Raw genomic sequence first — 19,665 nt, forward strand, 5'->3', positions numbered from 1 at the left:
CAAAGTTTAAAAATTCACTATATTATGATCATTTAAGTAAATGATGTGAACAGTGAGTAATGTGTGCCAATTAGGGCCACAGAAACTTTTTCCTACTAGGTTGAGCTCCTTAAGGGTTTGACTTTGTAAGAGTGATGACCATGGGTATGCAGGTTCCCACTGAATTGGGGCAGATGATAAAGGAGCTGTGGAGCCAGAGGGTGGTGGATCATTCCATTTATTAGAGTATCGCAATGGCGAATGAGCAAGCAGGCAGGGAAAACCACTTCTCTTTCTCTCTCAGAACTGATGAGCAAACAGACTGGGGGGGGGGGTATTGCTTCTCTTGCAAATAGTAGCAAAAAAAAATGGCTTCTCCCAATGACAGCAGGAAATCCACAATCTACAGTATGCCACCTGAGGGCAAACACCTGCAGCCTTACATAGACACACACAAGGTACTACCCCGTGATCATGCACTAATCAGGCAAAGTACAAGCGAGCAAGCCTAACACACTTGTTTGCCCACATCCCACCCTAGAAGGGTTGCTCGCCTCACAGTCTATGCAATAAGTATCTTCTGCGATGGTCCCTGTGTGAGGTGTGAGGTACATAACATAAACAGAAACAGTACAGACTACAGTAACAGAATTACCAAAGCATAGCTGTGGGTGAAACCAGAGTTGTCAGCAGCACCAAGAAAGGCAAACCTTTCCCCTCTGGCAGAATACAGGCCACGGTTTTGTCCAAAGACAGCACAGTAGCTAGTACCAGAGGCTACCCCAGGTGGACACACCAAACCTTATTGGCCTGCATGCCAGGATCTGCTGGTTCTATGTAGAAGAAAATGGGAGAACTCATTACTGGCCATTAAGAAATTACAAAGGTGCCCTTCATCACGCTGTCTCTCTGAGCACTCAAGGGATAATACACTTCTTCCTTAGGTGGCCAGGGGCTGGTTGCCCAGGGAGTTAACTGGAGGTCCCTTCTAGCCCCTTCTCCCACAATGCCATCATATGTGGGGTCCTGTACAGCCTAGGGCCATGTCCATCGAAGCCGATGGCCTTTAAGGAGGGCTGTTGGGGCAAGTAAGAGCACGTAGCCTGCCATCCAAAGCCCAGCTTGAGTAAAGTGTCCTTGGTGCATATCTGCAACTGGATGAGAGCAGCTGCCCAGTACAGGAGGGCCTCCACCGGAGCTGGGCCCCCTCATCCATCAAGGTCTCTAATTCAAAATCCAGAGTACCAGCCACAAGTGGTGTGTCCATCCAGTGAAGGAGCTGGTGCCACCCTTCTCTGGCAGTCCCTGCTTTAAGAATCCATTACACCACTCAATATTATCAGCAGCCTGTGGGTGGTAGAGAACATGGTACTTCCAGTCTGCCTCCAGATTTTGAGCCCATTGCTTCACCATAGAACCAGTGAAATGTGTACCATTGTCACATTCAAAGACCAGCTGCCACTCGTATGCAGAACTCAGGTGGTCCAGAGCCTGTATGACTGCCCTCTGGTCTGGGTTATGGGCGAGGTAAGCAACAAGCAGACCAGTTGCAGTATCTACACAGGTGCCTACATATTGGTACCTATCCAACTTTCGTAAGGGTCTAATGATTTCTATCTGCCACCATATCAGTGGAATATGACCCCTCTGGATTTGTCCAGGTGATGCCAGCTGTTTTTGAGGGTGCGCCTTGAAACACACTGCACATTGTTCATAAGCTGAATAGGACACAAGCAAGTCCCATACCTTAACCATAGCCCACATAGAGCTTCTGTCGCCCATGTTACCGGACAGAGTGGCAGAGCCAGAGGTCTTTGAGTGGGTGGAGGCCCCACCTGATTATGCTAGCAGCTCTGACTGACTGAGCCTTACCCAGAGCCCTGTGCTGAGTGGAAATAGAGTGGGGAGTTGCCAGCTCTTTGAGCCTCTTATTATCCAGACAGAGGCAGCAGCAACCCCATAGCTGGATTATCAGGCTACTAATTGAGGAAGGAAAGACTAGGAGATAGGCTCCAGGAACACAGACTCTCTCACTGTCGGAGCCTATAAATGCTAATGAGCCTCAACTGCCAACGAGACTAAAGCACAATACATGACATCGCCATAGAGACTTCTCAACTGCAAACTTCTACCTGAGCATGCCAAAGGGGCAGAACCTGGGTACACAGTCACCGACCAGGAAGAGGGAGAGAAAAGAAAAAGCAAGAAGATAACCTCTCAAAATCAAGAATAATTTGCAGACTTTACAACCTATCCCATTTTATTATATTTGTTCGTTTGTTTCTCTTATCTTTATTCTTGATTTTTTTTTTCCTCCTCCAATTTGGTCGATTAAGTCTCTGCCAGTCTTAATCTCTACTCTCCTTGAACTACACTACCCATAAGTGTTACATCTCCCATTATCTTTTCTTTCCTCTTCCTTTCTCTCTATGCGGGTTGCACTCCAAAACCCTTAACTCTCTCTCTCTCTCTCTCTCTCTCTCCTCTTTTTTATTTTTTCTTCTTTTAGTGGTTCTCTCTTTTTTTCTCTCTCTCTCTTTCTTTTCTCCTGCTATATTAGTTTCTTCCTTTCTCCTTTACCTCTCCTCTCATTCAAACCTCAATAACGAACAAATTATCTTATCTGGGACTCAAACTTATGTTTGTGGCATTTTGGCGGGCTTTTACTTCACCTTTTTAACTCACTAGCAGTGCTCCCATTTCTGGCTCTCCATTTTATCTAGTTCTTGTTTAACTAAATACAATAGTAGTTTATTAATTGTCTCCCCATTTTCCTGTTTCCCTCTTATTCCTCTCATCATAACTCTTAGTCAAACAACATCTAAAAGCAAATCATTTATTCTTGACCGAAATTTTTTTCTTATTTGCTTTTTGTGGGTCTATACCCCCTTCTTTTTTCTTTCTTTTCTTTTCTTTTTTTTTTTTTTTTTTGCCCCTTTATTACTTTTCCCCAATTCAGGCCCTCCATTACAGGCATTGTTTGTTATAATTCACAGTTCACCACAAGATTTTCTCAAGAAAGAGGGGAGAGGAGAAGAGAAGAAAAAAGGAGGGGGGGAATAATTTCTTTTTTTTATAATTTTTATTTTATTTTATTTTTCTTTATTTCTTTATTAATTTTTAAAAAAAAAACTCTTTTTGATTTTTTATTTTTTTAACGTTTTATTCTTTATTAAATCTCATTAATACTATCAACAAAACCACCCTCAGATGCCATTAAGGAAGAGAAAATTGAATATCATAGATACAAAAGAAAGAGAGGTAACACAGCTAGATGAGAAAAAAATCTATGGAAAAAAATTAATATATTAAAAACCTTGGAGCAAAATGACAGAGAATTCAAGATAGAAATCCTAAAAATTCTCCAAGATATACAAGAAAACACAGAAAGGCAATTTAGGGAAATCAGAAAACAACTCAATGAACACTAAGAATATATTTCCAAGGTAATTGAAACTATAAAAACAAATCAAACAGAGATAAAAAAAAAAACTCAATTCACGAGCTGAAAAATGAGGTAACAAGCTTAGCTAATAAAACAGGCCAGATAGAAGGTAGGATTAGTGAGATAGAAGACAAGCAACTTGAGGCTCAACAGAGAGAAGAAGAAAGAGACACAAAAATTAAAAAAAAATGAGATAGCCCTACAAGAAGTATCAAAAAGAATAACATAAGAATAATAGGTATATCAGAGGGAGAAGAGAGAGAAAATGGAATGGAGAACATACTTAAACAAATAATATATGAGAATTTCCCAAGCCTGTGGAAAGAACTAAAGCCTCAAATTCAAGAAGCAAACGGAACTCCGAATTTTCTTAACCCCAACAAACCTACTCCAAGGCATATCATAATGAAATTGGCACAAAACAACGACAAAGAAAAAATTCTCAAGGCAGCCAGGGAAAAGAAGAATACAACATATAAAGGAAAGCCCATTAGATTATCATCAGATTTCTCAACAGAAACTCTACAAGCTAGAAGAGAGTGGACCCCAATATTTAAAGTCCTGAAAGAGAGGAACTTTCAGCCACGAATACTATACCCATCAAAGCTATCCTTCAAATATGAAGGAGAAATAAAAACATTCACAGATACAGAAAAGATGAGGGAATTTATCATCAGAAAACCCCCACTCCAGGAATTACTAAAGGCGGTTTTCCAATCAGATACAAAGAACAGAAAAAAAAAAAACAACTCACAAGTAAAAGCTCCAAGAAGAACACAATAAAACCAAATTTAAACTGTGACAACAAGAAAAAGAAAGGGGGGGAGAGAATAGAGATTAACAGTAGCAAAGGACGATGGAGTGCAAAAGTACTCACAAAATAGTGCACTACAATGAACAGGGTAGAAACACTTTTCATTACCTAGTGGTAACCACCATTAAAAAAACCACAGCAGAAGCACATGAGATAAAAAAGATAGCAACAGAGGAAAGACGTATGGAATACAACCAAATAAAAACAAAAGATAAAAAAACGAAAGAGAAGGATCAAACAAGACAAAAAACTAACAGAAAGCAATACATAAAATGACAATAGGGAACTCACAAGTGTCAATAATTACACTAAATGTAAACGGATTAAACTCACCAATAAAAAGGCACAGAGTAGCAGAATGGATTAAAAAAGAAAATCCAACTGTATGCTACCTACAGGAAACTCATCTAAGTAACAAGGATAAAAACAAATTCAAAGTGAAAGGCTGGAAAACAATACTCCAAGCAAATAACATCCACAAAAAAGCAGGTGTGGCAATACTCATATCTGATAATGCTGACTACAAGACAGCAAAAGTACTCAGAGACAAAAAAGGCCATTTCATAATGGCTAAGGGGACACTGAATCAAGAAGACATAACAATTCTTAATATATATTCACCAAACCAAGGAGCACCAAAATATATGACATTTACTTATTGACCTTAAAACAAAAACTGACAAAAATACAATCATACTTGGAGACCTCAATATACCGCTGACGGCGCTAGATCGGTCATCCAAACAGAGAATCAACAAAGATATAGTGGCCTTAAACAAAACACTAGAGCACCTGGATATGATAGACATCAACATTTCATCCCAAAGTGACTGTGTATACTTTTTTCTCCAGTGTACATGGATCATTCTCAAGAATTGACCATATGTTGGGCCACAAAAACAACATCAGCAAATTCAGAAAAATCGAAGTTGTACCAAGCATATTTTCTGATCATAAAGCTTTGAAACTAGAATTCAACTGCAAAAAAGAAGAAAAACATCCCACAAAAATGTGGAAACTAAACAAGATACTTTTAAAAAATGAATGGGTCAAAGAAGAAATAAGTGCAGAGATCAAAAGATATATACAGACTAATGAAAATGACAATACGACATATCAGAATCTATGGGATGCAGCAAAAGCAGTGATAAGAGGGAAGTTCATATCACTTCAGGCATATATGAACAAACAAGAGAGATCCCAAGTGAACCACTTAACTTCACACCTTAAGGAACTAGAAAAAGAAGAACAAGGACAACCCAAAACCAGCCAAAGAAAGGAGATAATAAAAATCAGAGCAGAAATAAATGAAATAGAAAACAGAAAAACAATAGAAAAAATTAATAGAACAAAGAGCTGGTTCTTTGAAAAGATCAACAAAATTGACAAACCCTTGGCAAGACTTACCAAGGAAAAAAGAGAAAGAACTCATATAAACAAAATCCAAAATGAAAGAGGAGAAATCACCATGGACACCGTAGATATACAAAGAATTTTTGTAGAATATTATGAAAAATTTTATGCCACTAAATTCAACAACCTAGAAGAAATGGATAAATTCCTAGAACAATGCAACCTTCCTAGATGAGTCAAGAAGAAGCAGAAAGCCTAAACAGACCTATTAGTAGAGAAGAAATGAAAAAAAACATTAAAAATCTCCCCAACAATAAAAGTCTAGGCCCTGACGGCTATACCAGCAAATTTTATCAAACATTCAAAGAAGACTTGGTTCCTATTCTACTGAAACTCTTCCAAAAAATTGAAGAAGAAGCAATACTTCCAAACACATTTTATGAGGCAAACATAACCCTCATACCAAAATCAGGCAAAGATGGCACAGGAAAAGAAAACTACAGACCAAAATCTCTAATGAATACAGATGCTAAAATACTTAACAAAATACTAGGAAATCAAATACAACAACATATTAAAAAAATAATACATCATGATCAAGTGGGATTCATCCCAGAATCTCAAGGATGGTTCAACATATGTAAAACGGTTAACGTAATACACCATATCAACAAAACAAAGAACAAAAACCACATGATCTTATCAATAGACGCAGAAAAGGCTTTCGATAAAATACAACACAATTTTATGTTTAAGATTCTCAACAAAATGGATATAGATGGAAAATATCTCAACATGATAAAGGCCATATATGATAAACCATCAGCTAACATCATATTAAATGGCACTAAACTGAAGGCTTTCCCCTTTAAATCAGGAACAAGACAGGGTTGTCCACTCTCTCCACTCTTTTTTTTTTTTTTTCTCTTTCTGAAGCTGGAAACCGGGAGAGACAGTCAGACAGACTCCCGCATGCGCCTGACCGGGATCCACCCGGCACGCCCACCAGGGGAGAAGCACTGCCCACCAAGGGGTGATGCTCTGCCCCTCAGGGGCATCGCTCTGCCATGAGCAGAGCTACTCTAGCGCCTGGGGCAGAAGCCAAGGAGCCATTCCCAGCTCCCAGGCCATCTTTGATCCAATGGAGCCTCACTGCGGGAGGGGAAGAGAGAGACACAGAGGAAGGAGGGGGTGGGGGGTGGAGAAGCAAATGGGCGCTTCTCCTATGTGCCCTGGCTAGGAATCAAACCTGGGTCCCCCGCACGCCATGCCGACACTCTACCGCTGAGCCAACCAGCCAGGGCTTCTCCACTCTTATTTAATGTGGTACTAGAGGTTCTAGCCACAGCAATCAGACAAGACAAAGAAATAAAAGGCATCCATATCGGAAAAGAAGAAGTAAAGGTATCACTTTTTCCAGATGATATGATCCTATACATCGAAAACCCCAAAGATTCCACAAAAAGACTACTAGAAACAATAAGCCAATACAGTAAGGTCGCAGGATACAAAAATCAACATACAGAAGTCAATAGCCTTTTTATATTCCAACAATGAAATAGTTGAGAACGAACTCAAAAGAATAATCCCCTTCAAGATTGCAACAATAAAAATAAAGTACTTAGGAATAAACATAACAAAGAATGTAAAAGACTTATATAATGAAAACTATAAACCATTGTTAAGGGAAATCAAAAAAGATACAATGAGATGGAAGAATATACCTTGTTCTTGTTTAGGAAGAATAAATATAATCAAGATGGCCATATTACCTAAAGCAATGTACAAATTTAATGCAATTCCCATCAAAATTCCAATGACATTTTTTAAAGAAATAGAGCAAAAAATTATCAGATTTATATGGAACTATAAAAAAACCCTGAATAGCCAAAGCAATTCTAAAGAAAAAGAATGAAGCTGGGGGCATTACAATACCTGACTTCAAACTATATTATAGGGCCACGACAATCAAAACAGCATGTTATTGGCAGAAAAACAGATATTCAGACCAATGGAACAGAATAGAAAGTCCAGAAATAAAACCACATATATATATATAGTCAAATATTTTTTGATAAAGGGGCCAACAACACACAATGGAGAAAAGAAAGCCTCTTCAATAAATGGTGCTGGGAAAACTGGAAAGCCACATGCAAAAGAATGAAACTGGACTACAGTTTGTCCCCCTGTACTAAAATTAACTCAAAATGGATCAAAGATCTAAACATAAGACCTGAAACAATTAAGTACATAGAAGAAGACATAGGTACTCAACTAATGGACCTGGGTTTTAAAGAGCATTTTATGAATTTGACTCCAAAGGCAAGAGAAGTGAAGGCAAAAATTAATGAGTGGGATTACATCAGACTAAGAAGTTTTTGCTCAGCAAGAGAAACTGATAACAAAATAAACCGAAAGCCAACTAAATGGGAAATGATATTTTCAAACAACAGCTCAGATAAGGGCCTAATATCCAAAATATACAAAGAACTCATAAAACTCAACAACAAACAAACAAACAATCCAATAAAAAATTGGGAAGAGGACATGAACAGACACTTCTCCCAGGAAGAAATACAAATGGCCACAGATATATGAAAATATGCTCATGTTCTTTAGTTATTAGAGAAATGCAAATCAAAACTGCAATGAGATACCACCTCACACCTGTTAGATTAGCTATTACTAACAAGACAGGTAATAGCAAATGTTGGAGAGGCTGTGGAGAAAAAGGAACCCTCATTCACTGTTGGTGGGACTGTAAAGTAGTACAACGATTATGGAAGAAAGTATGGTGATTCCTCAGAAAACTGAAAATAGAACTACCTTATGACCCAGCAATCCCTCTACTGGGTATATACCTCCAAAACTCAGAAACATTGATACGTAAAGACACATGTAGCCCCATGTCATTGCAGCATTGTTCACAGTGGTCAGAACATGGAAACAACCAAGAAGCCCATCAATAGATGACTGGATAAAGAAGATGTGGCACATATACACTATGGAATACTACTCAGCCATAAGAAATGATGACATCGGATCATTTACAGCAAAATGGTGGGATCTTGATAACACTATACGAAGCAAAATAAGTAAATCAGAAAAAAACAGGAACTGCATTATTCCATACGTAGGTGGGACATAAAAGTGAATCTAAGAGACATTGATAAGAGTGTGGTGGTTATGGGGGAGGGGAGAAAGGGAGAGGGAAAGGGGGAAGGGGAGGGGCACAAAGAAAACTAGATAGAAGGTGACAGAGGACAATCTGACTTTGGGTGATGGGTATGCAACATAATTGAACGACAAGATAACCTGGACATGTTATCTTTGAATATATGTATCCTGATTTATTGATGTCACCACATTAAAAAATAAAATTATTATTTAAAAAGAAGACAAGGGAAATAAAAATATATGTTAACCATATTTTTAAGTAAATAAAAAATATTATGTATTATTAATTTTAAAATTGCACATACCAAATCAAATTTGGTGTCATTAGAAAAAATTTGAAGTTGGGGTTTTGAGGTGCCATTCAGATGTTAGGGCCCAGGGCATGCGCCTGGTGTGCCCGCTGTTAAATCTGCCTCTGGTCTCACTGCACAGGGAAGTTGAATCAGGGACACCTGATTGATGTAGATCTCGGGCTCTACTGGGACAAAAGTGGACTACTTGCAGATCTTCGTAGTCATTCAGGCCCACTCAGGCATCCCAGCTGCTGGAACAAAGCTTCTACTTGCATTAACCATTAAGCCCACTAATCACAACCAAAGCCACAATTCCTCAAGCTAAAATTTTCATTATTGAGTTCTCCCTATAGTACCATGTAGAGATGGTATGTGAACAAGAAGATCACAATGAGGGTTTTTGTGGTTTTCTGTTCTGCTGCCAGAGGCTGTGCCCTTGAGGGGTCTGGTATGGTATCCTAAATGCACAGAGTGATCTTTGTCAAGGAATCTACAGGTCTGGGACCTGACTACCTACCATGACCCATTTAGTTAGGAATCTTTATGTTCAGACCATCCTGTATGGTGACTTTTGGTCATCAAGTGCGTAAAGCCTACCATGCAGGTCCCCATGAGCTTCTCATGTTTAGTCTGTGGTCTCTTTTTTCTTCACAGATGTCAGGGCCAAAATCCTGATGCTCCAGCCAGGGGCCACAAATCAGGTCATAATATTTTCAGAATTCACTGGCTCTTCATGCATACCCATGACCTGTTTTTGTTCTTTACTTCTTTGTGGGAAAAAATATATATTCCAAGTAATTTTATTCTTCTTATAAAGTGCCTTCATAAAAGATATACTCAATATATCTCTATTTTATATATAATGAAGTATAATTCTAGCTGAACTCTACTCTAAATAATGTTAAAATTTTATAATAAACTTCCATTTTCTGGTTTTTGAAGACCTAGACAGTGGAATTATACCTTTTGAAATGAATTATTTATTCATTCTTCCAGATATTATTTCAATGTCATGCCATCTTTCACTATATTGCCTTAAAAAAAACTTTTTCATTTGCTTATGTAGGAAAGGAACAAACTTTCCTCTACCCCCAAGGGTCTTCTGGCTGGTCTAACAATCAAATCAACATGCAACTTATTAGCAGGAGAAAATAACCAAATTTAATACATACATATGCATGGTATCCCCACATATATGAGAGTCAGACACACACATACACACAAACACACACACACACACCCTCCCCCTGCCCCCTGCAAAGAAGTTCAGAGATAAAAAGCAGAATAGAGGTATGAGGTATGGAAGACATCCTAACTAGGGATGCGGTAAGGTGACTTTAGGGGCTTTAAAGGGTCAATACTGAAGGATAATAGCAGATGTTTTGTAGATAGAAGTTTGCTCAGCCTTCTGTCAAGGAAGGAGGGAAGGAAGGAAGGAAGGAAGGAAGGAAGGAAGGAAGGAAGGAAGGAAGGAAGGGAGGAAGGAAGAAAAAGGAAGGAAGGAAGAAAAAAAGGAAGGAAGGGAGGAAGGAAAGAAAGAAGGAAGGGGAAAAGAGAAGACAAGAGAAGAGATGAGAAGAGGAGAAGGAAGGAAGGAAGGAAGGAAGGAAGGAAGGAAGGAAGGAAGGAAGGAAAGAAGGGAGGAAGGGAGGAAGGAAAGAAAGAAGGAAGGGGAAAAGAGAAGAGAAGAGAAAAGAAGAGAAAGAAGAGAAGAGATGAGAAGAGAAGAAGAGAAAAGTAATCTCTGATAATCTCCTTCTAGGTAGTTAAGGAAGGGTCAGACAGTTGTCTTGAGCCCAAGGCTATAGTTGCCATTAGCTCAAAGCAGTTTGCACAGAGGCACATGCTGGGGTGACTATGGGGTGACTAGCTCTGAACTCGCACACTTACTTATGCTAGAAGTTCAAAGATTTATTTGGTCAATTCATTCAAAAAATTTACTGAGCACTTACTTCACATCAGACACCCAGTAGGTGTTTGAATACATCGGTGAACCTAACAGATGAAGACCCTGGACCTGGCGGAATTTGTATACTAGCCACCAGGAAATTTGGCTTTAATTACTTGATATAGGAATTATTTCATATTATTTGCAGAAATTCCCTTTCTATAGAGTTACAATGTATCTAGCTCCCTGGAACTGGTTTTATGGATTAATTAAATGCATAAATGATAGCAATGTATAAGAGCATTATACGAATCAACTTACAAATAGGAAGACCAAAAAATCTAGTTGGCAAAGTCCTCACAGCCTTGTTTTGGTAGATGAATAGGCTATCTTACACAAAGCAAAGTGAGAAAATGAAGAAAATTTTTCCAAATATATATTTGCTTTAAGGTCTCAGTAATTGAACCTATTATTTAAACAAGACAGAAAACATTTAACGATGAACTTTGACAAGGAAAGGCAGTATGGCAATAAAGAAAAGAGGAAGGGGTTTTCTTTTAGCATTTCATCAATTTCGTCCTTCAGCTTTCAATGATCTGCAGTTGTGAGTTCACTGTATTCATACTTAAATGTTTGGCTTCTCATTTCAAAGCACCCCACCATTATTCAACTAACCCCTGTTGTGTATGTTGAAAACACACATTATGGTGACAATTCTAACCCCTAGGTAGTATTTACTACCCATTTTCTTTTGGTGCTTTTTATCTGCAAGTAAAGCACAAAGTGTAAATCAGCAAACCAAATTCAACAGTTCTCTAGGTTTTTTCAGCACTTATAAAAGTCTCTATAAGAGGCTCTGTATACATAAAACAATTCATAGAATAAAAAGTGTTTACCATTTCCACCCTTAAGAATCTAGTATTTATTTTCAACTGTTGAAATATATGTCCAATTTGAAAGACACACACATAAAAAAACATTTATAAGGATCATAATCCCTGTGAAGACAATGTACTTCAACAATTTCTTAGTAAACAGTGCCACCGTGTGGTGTTTCATTTTAAAATTAATGAACATGGCATTTAATAATATACAATAGAACAAAAATATTTTTCTTACAATGTAATCACAAAATACCTTATGGGCAACATTTACTAAAATGCATAAATATTCACAAAATGGGTTTATATAAATATTATTGTTCACTAAATATTTTTGTGTATATTTTATAATAGTTTTATTTATTTTCATGTAAAAGAATCTCCTTTTAAACTTAAACATATGTCACTGAAAAACAGAACAAGAAAAATTGAAAACATAATGACCAAAAGCATAAGCTATTTTTTTAAAGTACTTGTCTCAATTTGGTGTTTAAAGACTATAAAAATACTTATACATGTGCTTTAAAATATAATTACATTTTTGTTCAATTATTATAGTCTACTTTTTAAAAAATATGTTCAAGGTAATTAGATTTATTTTACTCTTCTTTGTATTTCCAAACTCACTAAGGATTTTAAACTATAATTAAATTAACAGGCAAACTAGAAGGAAGCCTACAAGGGTATATAAGGTTTGTTTTCATGTTTAGAGAAGAAAACCAAATAATGTAAAATACCTGTATGAAAGATAAAGCACAATTTTTCATTTTTATTTTAAAAATATTTATTGGTAGACATTCTTTCTTATACCGCACTCAACTCTCATTTGACCATTTAAAAAGATTTTCTGCAAATTTGTTCTTAATTTGAAAATAAAAAATGATTCACTTTCATGAATTCCTCCTTACCTTATTCTTCCCAACTCACTGAAGATTACTACATCACACATACATACACACTAACAAACAATACCTGTTGATAGGTAAGACATAATTTTCTAAAGACTATAAAAACAATGTGCTAAGTTTGAATAACAAAACTACCATTTTACTTTAACTTAAAAAATACATTTCATAGATTATGTAAAATTATAAAATATGTAATTGTATTTTAATAGCTCTCTTCCTAGAGCAAGTTCTCCATCCAAATTTCTTTTAGTTAGTTAGAGGGAAGGGCAAAGCTTTCTTTCTGAGTGTTTCTTACAAATAACCAGCTTGAAATAATCTGTATCCCAAAGAGGCATATTTTGGGGTGACAAACTGTGCTCCCTATCATGTGCAAAAATACTTTTATTTGTGGATTAAAATGTTTTTATTTAAGGCTGAAAAAAAGCCAGAGATGTGAAGGAGAATGCTTCATTTTCTCTTTTTAAAACATGACATCCAAATCTGTACGTCAGCGGATGCGGCTAAATCTATGAGCAAAGTTCCACAGGAAAGGGTCGTTGTAACGTGTAGCTGGGGAAAGGGAGTCTCAGCGGGCCAGTGCCTGAATGAAATATTAGAGCAAAGTGAAGCATCCACCGGGTATAATAAAAAAAAAAATGTCGGAGACTTTCAGAGGTAGGTATAGATGTAACTTTATTTGGCCAGTTTCACCTGCGCAGGGGCGAGTTCCCTGATGTCCGGAGACACCGTACTCAGTAGGAGCTGCAAATGGGAACCGCCCCGGGCGCTTACAGCTAGTTCCTTATATATCCTAAGTAAGCAAGCATAATACAGAAGCAAAAATAGCAGTCACTTATTTGCTAAGGGAGTTGCACATAGCATAGCAACAGGGGCTGGGTCTAGCTCATTGGCAACTTCAAACATAAACTTCTGATAAGGGTCTCTAACCAATGGAATGCAAACGTTTGTCTTCCTTTGTTCTTAGCCTTACAGGGTCCCTATCCTTACCTCCCTGTCTCTGCATCTACACTCTAGCGATCCCAGCACACTTTCCTGAATCTAACAATTTGATCTTTTCTTGATCCTTACACAAAGTACCAATATTAGTAAGACTGTGCTGCTGGTCAGGCCTAACCCATAGCTTTTTAATATTACTTATTAACTCTCTTGGTTCCATTCAGTTCTTTTTCTTACATTTGGGCTAACTTTAATATAAAGCCCTGAATTTTAGGACATTTAATCTTACTGATATCAGAATCTCCCAAGGATAAAGACTGACCTTTTTCTACTATTTCAAAGAAAGTACAACTTCCTAAATTCAAAGTATCAGCAATGAGTCAGACACAAATTGGTATAGTCAGTATTTTCTTTTAGTCAGTATTTTTAAGCAGAACTTGGAAAAGTTTTTGTTTTGTTGAAAGATTGTCTGTTGTGCTCGTATATTCTATTTTGCTTCGTTTTTATAATAATAGTATCAAAAAGCTTTGAAAATGCTAAAGTTTTATATTTTAAATCTTTCAAATAGTGTCTATCTTTTGTTAAAAGTTGCTGGCACAAGATCTTTAAGTTTTTGTTTTGTTGTTCCTATGTCATTCTTCTTTGGTTTGTGTCCTCAAAGATTTTCAGAACAGTATAAAGGAAAGGAAGTAGAAAAGATAAGAGGTTTTATATGTGAGATACAAATTCAGTAAACAGAAATCATAAATAAAAGGTAACTATAAAGAGAATAAAACACAAACTAAATATTTTTTTAAATTTTGCTAGATGCTTTTTCCTGCCCAAGGCATCAATCCTGATTCTGCTTTCTCACTGTAGAAAGAGAGAGAGTGAGATATTAGTATTGAATATTTGTTAGGGAGTCATGGAAGATGTGATAGCACCAAATTTAGATTTTCTCTTTGAAGAAAATTGCACACAGGAATGACTTCATTGGTTTGTAGTGTATTTGTGTAATAACTAAAGTCATCCAGTGAACCACCAGGAAATATGGCCCACCCTCATGGAAACAGTGATTTTGGTGAGCTTCTTTTTCTGCATATCTACAAGTCTGTTGTCACATATGCATTCCATGTTTTCTGTATGCAAAAATATATCCTTAGTTTTATTTATTTTTAATGTGATCTTTTTACCTAAGCTTGCAGACTGCTTGAGAACAAATACCATATCATACTTTTTACAAAATTTTTCACTTACAATTTAAATTTAATATTATTTTGTATTAGTTTCAGGCATACAGCATAGTGATTAGATAATCACATACTTTACTATATATTTAATTTTAGAAATCCATACTACTTATTAGAGCATGTTACAGATAAACTATTCCTCATTGATACACCAGCATTGATAGCATGCCCAGATGACATATAAACATATTATTATTTATGTTTGAAGCTGCCCCATAGTCTATATCAGCGGTCGGGAACATTTTTGGCTGAGAGAGCCATGAACGCTACATATTTAAAAATGTAATTTTGTGAGAGCCATACAATATGTTTAACACTAAATATAAGTAAATGTGTGCATTTTACGTAAGACCAACATTTTTAAAGTACAATAAGTCTCTGAATTCTTTGTAATAACATTGTTATGCTGTTGCTAATCAATGATGAATAAAGTAGTTCTTACCATTAATGCAACTTCTGGTGCTGCATGGTTTTGCTGATGGCTTTGTAGTTTGGTTGATATGTGGTGAGGTTAAGCTTTATGCAGGTATTGAGACTTCCATCTGTTAAACCTGATTGTAGGTTGGTCTTAACGTTCTTTTGATGTGAGAAAGACTGCTCACATGCACATGTAGAGCCAAACATTGTCAGTACAGCAATACTCAAATGCTGCAGTATATGGTATGTGATGGGAAGCGTGTTCCAAGTTTTGACAATCAGCTGGCTCATGGGTTGAAGTTTTTTTATTTCTCCCCACTTGTGTTTGCTCACCAACTCTGCTTGCTGACATGCAAGTCTTTCCAAATCTTCATTCAGTGACTTGACCTTATTCACCCACATGTCTGAGGCCTTCACATCAGCAGCTTGTAGCTCAAAATCTCTGATGGAGACACCAAGAATGTAACTCAGGTCAGTGCTGTCCACTGCACACTCATGTGGATGGGTGATGAACTTAAAAAGATGAGTGCACTCACGAAATTTTCCAAAGCGCGCTTTGAATGACTACAGAAGATTAGATGTGAAGCCTGCTAGCTGCTGGAGATCAAGATGTTGAGCAGAGTCACTTGCTGTGCATGCATTTTAAACTCTCCCAGTTTTTCAAAGGGTAGTAAACGACCTGTTTTGATGTTAGCAATAAAGAGTTCCAGCTTGTTTTCAAATGCAAACACTGCTTGTTGAAGGGATAAGACTGTATTTCTAATGCCTCGCATTTTTACATTGAGCTGGTTCAGATGTTCAGTCATGTCCATGAGATAGTAGAACTTCAGGAGCCACTCAGTGTTAGCTAACTCAGGATGCTCGACATTTTTCTTTTCAAGAAAAGTCTGGATTTCACTGAGACAAGCTGTGAAATGGCTGAGCACCTTCCCTCTTGAAAACCAATGCACATTGCTGTACAGAAGCAGACCAGGATAATTATTCTAAACTTCATCCAGCAGTGTTTTAAACTGGCAATCATTTAAAGCTCAGGAAACAATAACGTTGACCACCCGAATGACCAGTGACATCACCTCACCAAGCCGATCGTCACACATCTGTGCACAAAGCACCTCCTGATGTAGGATGCAGTAAAAACTTAGAATGGATCTCTTTTTATGTTCATGAAGAAGTGCTACAAATCCTCTGTTTTTCCCCACCATGCACAGATCACTATCAGTACACACTGAAATAAGTTTATCCATCGGTAGATTTTTTTTTCTTTAGTGAACTCAGTGAAAGATTTGAATAAATCCTACCCTCTTGTTGTCTCTTTCAGAGGCAAAACAGCAATACTTTCCTCATGTAGTGTCACCGACAGCATACCTTGCAATCATGCTGATCTAGGATAAATGGCTTACGTCTGTTGACTCATCCAAAGTGAGAGAAAAGAATGGTGCTGCATTTATGTCCTTTATTTGTGTTGCCTCAATTTGATTTGCCATTATAATGGTACGATCGTGAACGGTTCTTGCCGACAGAGGTATGTCTTTTATTCATTTGATTATCTTGTCTTTATCCGAAAAGCTGTCAAAAAGTTCATTGGCAACATCAAGCATGAATGGTTTGGCGTACTCCCCATCTGTGAATGGCTTTCCATTTCTCACAATTGCTAAAGCACCAGCAAAGCTAGCCAAATTCCAGTCACCTTGTTGGGTCCAAACACGGAGTTGCTGTTGACTAGCTTGCACTCTGCACAGTAGCTCTTGACATGCTTTTTTCCTGCTGTCCCCCACTGGATATTTTGATGCAAATGTAGTATGGTGTGTGTCGCTCTATATCTGACTGTTTCATTGATGCAATTTTATCATTGCATATTAGACACACTACAGAATCTGCTCTCTCCACAAAGACAAATTCCTCTGTCCATTCCTGCTGAAAAGTACGATACTCCTCATCTTTTTTTCTTTTAGCCATCTTCTTCATCAAAAGGGTTTCTGCAGCCCTGGCCAGTTGGCTCAGTGGTAGAGCATCGGCCTGGCGTGCAGAAGTCCCGGGTTCGATTCCTGGCTAGGGCACACAAGAGAAGTGCCCATCTGCTTCTCTACCTCTCCCCGTCTCTTTCCTCTCTGTCTCTCTCTTCCCCTCCCGCAGCCTAGGCTCCACTGGAGCAAAGATGGCCCGGGCCCTGGGGATGGCTCCTCGACCTATGCCCCAGGCGCTAGAGTGGCTCTGGTTGCAACAGAGCGACGCCCCGGAGGGGCAGAGCATCGCCCCCTGGTGGGCAGAGCGTCGCCCTCTGGTGGGCGTGCCAGGTGGATCCCGGTCGGGCGCATGCGGGAGTCTGTCTGACTGTCTCTCCCCGTTTCCAGCTTCAGAAAAATACAGAAAAAATAAAAAAATAAAAATAAAAAAAGGGTTTCTGCAATTAGCTAGCTGACTACTTGATTAAAAGGAGGGAAGTTTACTTCCTGACCTCACAACGACCCATGTACGTTACACATTATCTAATAAAAATTTGGTGTTGTCCATAGGACAGCTGTGATTTGGCTCCAGCCACACGCAACCATGAACATGAGCAGTAAGAAATGAATTGATTGTAATACATGAGAATGTTTTATATTTTTAATGTTATTTTTTTATTAAAGATTTGTCTGAGATCCAGATGCAGCCATCAAAAGAGCCACATCTGGCTCAAGAGGCATAGTTTCCCAACCCCTGGTCTATATCATAAGCAGATTTATTATTCAAAAGAGTATAAGTTCCCAAAGACCTTAAAATACACATATTTGCTCAAACAAAAGATTTGGTAAATTTAAGATGTGTGTGTGTGTGTGTGTGTGTGTGTGTGTGTATTTGTTTATATATCCACATTAGTATGATATACCAATCCAAAATCCTAATTTTTCGGGGAGGTTGTATGTGATTTATATTATATCTTGCATCTATTGACAATCTTTTATGGCATTTGATTTGTCTTCTTTCCAACATTTTTCTGTTAGCATATTTTCTGTGGTAAGATTTTCATTATCGATATGATTGAGATTTATTTTACATATAGCATATGGTACCATGAATTTAATATATAGAATTTTTTCTAGTAACCAAAAATGTTTCCTCTGGTCCCCTTGCAGTCATTTATTCCACCCTCTAAACTATGAAGCTAATATGTTTTATGTCATCATAAACTAGTTATGTCTTTTTCTAGAATTTCTGAGTAGAACCATACAGTGTGTATTTTTTTGTTTTGTTTTCTTTACATGATATAATGCTTTTGAGATTTATCCATGTTTTATGTGTATGAATAGTTCATTTCTTTCATTAGTGTGTAATATTCCATTGACTGGGAGTAATACCTTTTGTATACCCATTCACCAGTTGATGGATATTTAGTTTGTTGTTTGTTTGTTTTTACTTTTTATCTTGTTCAAACATGTTTGTCTTTATATATTATTTTTTTTATTTCTTTTCAATAAATACCTGGAGTGAAATTGCTGGATAATATAACAAATATCTGTAACTTTGTAAGAGATTGTCAAACTATTACATAGTGGTTGTGCCAATTATTTCTACAATATATAACAGTTTTAGTTCTGCCACTCTACCACTCTGCCACTCAGCCCAGACTTGACATTGTTGTCTTTTTTATTTTAGCATTTTGAGGGATTTGTAGTGGTATTTCATTGAAGTTTTAATCTGCACATCTCTAACCACCAATAATACAAAGCACCTGTTTACATACTTATTGATCATTTATATATCATCCTTTAGGAAGTCTCCTCATAACTTTTGCCCATATTTTAGTTGAATTGTTTCTCTTCTTACTGTTGAGTTTTAACCTTTGTATACATCTGGACACAAATCTTTTGATAGGTACATGTTTTGTAAATATTTTCTCCCATTTTATTAATGGTGACTTTGAAAGAGCAGAAGGTTTTAATTTTGATGAAGTCTGGTTTATTTATTCTTTTCTCTTATAGAGCATGTGTTTTTTTTTTGTATCCTAAGAATCTTTGCCTAATATAAGGTCACAATGGTTTTCTCCTGTTTTTTATCAAGGATTTATAGCTTTAGCTTTTATATCTAGGTCTATAATCTATTTTGACTTAACTTGTATGTATGGTATGAGGTAAGGATTAAGATTGTTTTTGTTAAGAGGGCAAGTCCATAGTTGTTTCCCACTCTCAAGTGGAAGAGCATGTTTCTGCGACAATCTTTCTGTTGTAGAGATACTGCGTGAACTTTTTGTTCAGTAGACATTTTCTATGGGACAGTGTTGTTACTGGCTCTTTTGAGGGACATAGTACTCACTGGTTTCAGTACAAATTTCACATTAGTTTCTTGGCTCAGAGTTTCCATAGATCAC

Source organism: Saccopteryx leptura, chromosome 4 (assembly GCF_036850995.1).
Source record: "Saccopteryx leptura isolate mSacLep1 chromosome 4, mSacLep1_pri_phased_curated, whole genome shotgun sequence".
Lineage (NCBI taxonomy): Eukaryota > Metazoa > Chordata > Mammalia > Chiroptera > Emballonuridae > Saccopteryx > Saccopteryx leptura.